Source organism: Octopus bimaculoides, chromosome 2 (genome assembly GCF_046866305.1).
Source record: "Octopus bimaculoides isolate indiv1 chromosome 2, ASM4686630v1, whole genome shotgun sequence".
Lineage (NCBI taxonomy): Eukaryota > Metazoa > Mollusca > Cephalopoda > Octopoda > Octopodidae > Octopus > Octopus bimaculoides.
Window position 1 is genome coordinate 28,424,122 of NC_142929.1, and position 2,691 is coordinate 28,426,812.

Below are 2,691 nucleotides of genomic sequence, written 5' to 3' on the forward strand. Positions count from 1 at the left end.
GCCCAGTTTTATAAAATCTTTGTTGAATAAACGTGGCTTAAAAGTTTTTCCTGTGCCATTCTCATATACATAAATATACATGCATACACATACATACACACACACACACACACACACACACGCACACACACACATATATATATGTGTGTGTATGTGTGTATAGACAATTCAAGAAACGGACGTATGGACGTACCACAAGCAATGTATGAATAAGATCCTCAGAGAAGAAAAAGTGTAGTAGTTTTAGGTTTCGGGCATAGCACTTCTTTGGAAACAGGAAAGTTCAAGACGAAGGAGGAAACAAATCGCCCACAATCACGTGCAGCTACATTTTAGAAGTGACCGGAAGTAGAAGGAATGAAGAGAGTGTGAAAATGGTCAGTATGTGTGTGTGGTAGTGTCTGTGAGTGTGTGTGTGCAAGCGTATGTATGTATTGTAGCGTATGTGTGGCAGTAATTGCGCGTGCGCGTGCGCGTATGTGTTAGGATCTGTGTGTGTGTGTGTGTGTGTGTGTGTGTTAAAGTCGCTCTGAGAGGTCAGCAGTTATAGTGACAGGTGTGAATGTGTGTATGTGTTTGCATGTGTGCGTAGATGGAACGGTAAATGGTGAGCCAGAGGCAGTCTGAAGAAGATATGTGTATGTGTGTGTATGTGTTGGCATGTGTGCGTAGACGGAATGGGAACGTGTATATGTGTGTGTGCACATGTGTATGGATGCGTGTGTGTGTCTCTCTCTCTGCGTGTCATTCTGTTTCACTCTATCGCTGTAAATATATATATATATATATATATATATATATATATATATATATGAATAAAAATAAAAAGAAATATAAAAAATATAAAAAAGGGGTTTTGTATGATCGTGTATAGAGGAATATATTATTTAAAAGAGTTCCAACTGTCTGTTTTTTATGTTTTATTTATATTCTTATAAAATTAATGTGGGATATAGAATATGGAATATATAATATAAATAGTAAAATGAAATGAAGTATTGAATGTCTTATTGAATATATGAAATATTGAGTATTAAATATAGAGTATTAAATATATAAGGGCTAGTATACTTTCCTGCCTCATGGCATTCATCAAGGTCCCGTCTGACAGATGTACGGTATATATATATATATATATATATGTACTGTATATATATATATATATATATGTATATATGTGTGTGTGTGTGTGTGTGTGTGTGTGTCCGTGTGTCTGTGTGTGGATGTGTGCGTGTGCGGAAGTGTGTGTGTGTGTGTGGATGTGTGTGAGGATGTTTGTGTGTGTGTGTGGATGTGTGTGTGTGTGTGTGTGGATGTGGGTGTGTGGATGTGCGTGTGTGGATGTTTGTGTTTGGATGTGTGTGTGTGTGGATGTGTGTGTGTGGATGTGTGTGTGTGGATGTGCGTGTGTGGATGTGTGTGTGGATGTGTGTGTGTGTGTGGATGTGTGTGTGGATATGTGTGTGTGGATGTGTGTGTGGATGTGTGTGTGTGTGGATGTGTGTGTGTGGATGTGTGTGTGTGTGTGTGTGTGGATGTGTGTGTGTGTGGATGTGTGTGTGTGGATGTGCGTTTGTGGATGTGTGTGTGGATGTGTGTGTGTGTGGATGTGTGTGTGTGGATGTGTGTGTGTGGAAGTGTATGTACGTGCTTGTATATGTGTGCATGTGTGCGTGCGTTGAGTGTGCTTGTGGGTGTCTATGTGTGTGTGCGCGTACGTGTGAGTGTGTGTGTGTGCATATGTGTATGGGTGCGTGTATGTGTTTCTCACTATGTCACTCTGTCTCTCGATGTGTATATATATACGTGTGTGTGCGTGTGTGTGTATGTGTACGAGTGTACGTGTGGGGATATGTGTGTCTCTATGTGCGTGTGAGTGTGTGTGGAAGTGAATGTACGTGCGCGTATATGTGTGCATGTGTGTGTGCGTTTTGTGTGTGTGTGTTGTGTGTGGAGGGTTGTGTGTGTGTATTGTGTGTGTGGAGGTATATGTACGTTCATGTGTGCGTGCGTGCGTGCATGCGAGTGTGTGTATGTGTGTGGTAGTGCGAGTGTGTGTGCGCGTGCGCGCCAGTAACAGAAAACAAAATCAGTAACAGAAATAAATATAAATTATAAGAAAAAATAAACGAATAAAAAAAGATTGAGTAAAATGTTTTTTATAAAAGGGTGTGTGGGGAGAATCATTGGGAGGAGGGTTGTGTTGAGTCTGAAGGGAGTTTCAGTACGTAGAATGAAAAAGTAACGCTGTTCCAGGCGGAATCTAGAATTAGTGGATCTATGGTATAACTTAAATATGTTTCCACCAAAGATTGGCCCAGGTCATGTCTAACTTAAGAGCACCACACACGCACACACACACACACACACACACACACACACACACACACACACACACACACACACACATATATCATGTGATCACGTGACCAACCATGTTATCAGATGTTGTACATCGCTGGTCACGTTGCGCTTTTGCCTTGCTTTAGCCTTCAAATGACGTCACCTCGCTGGCTCGGCGAGCAGACCAATAATCCCTGCCTGATCGAAGAAGGAATGGAGTAATGCGAACTGAAGTGTTTTCCTCAAAAACACAACGCGCCGCCCAATGTGGGGATCGAACCCACAATCTAACGATCTTGAATGAAACAGTCTAGCTACTACGACACGCGCCTTCACACACACGCACCA